The sequence below is a fragment of the Buceros rhinoceros genome, unplaced genomic scaffold, assembly GCF_000710305.1.
Source record: "Buceros rhinoceros silvestris isolate BGI_N320 unplaced genomic scaffold, ASM71030v1 scaffold24949, whole genome shotgun sequence".
Lineage (NCBI taxonomy): Eukaryota > Metazoa > Chordata > Aves > Bucerotiformes > Bucerotidae > Buceros > Buceros rhinoceros.
Window position 1 is genome coordinate 8506 of NW_010433641.1, and position 363 is coordinate 8868.

Genomic DNA, 363 nt, shown 5'->3' on the forward strand with positions numbered 1-363 from the left:
AGCAGGCGGGGGCCGCAGCGCGGGTCCTGCTCTGCCCTGGGCCGCTGCCAGCAGCCGGGCGGTCACGTCGTCATCCCTGGATGCCAAGTGCCGTGGCCTGGAAAAACAGGACAGAGATAAAATGATCCCCGGGACCGCGTGCCCCGCGGGTTGGCATGAAACCGACACCCCGTGGGACGTCAGCGGGGCTGCCCCATGGGGACACGCAGCACGTCCCCTCGGTCCGGGCTGTACCCGTCTCACCACCCCCAGACCACTGGGGAGCTGGGAGGAAGAACAGGAGTGACAAATAAATCCTAAATTGAGCAAATGCCCTCGGCCCAGAGCTCAGCTGGAGGAAAACCGGCCACTGCCCCCCTGCCG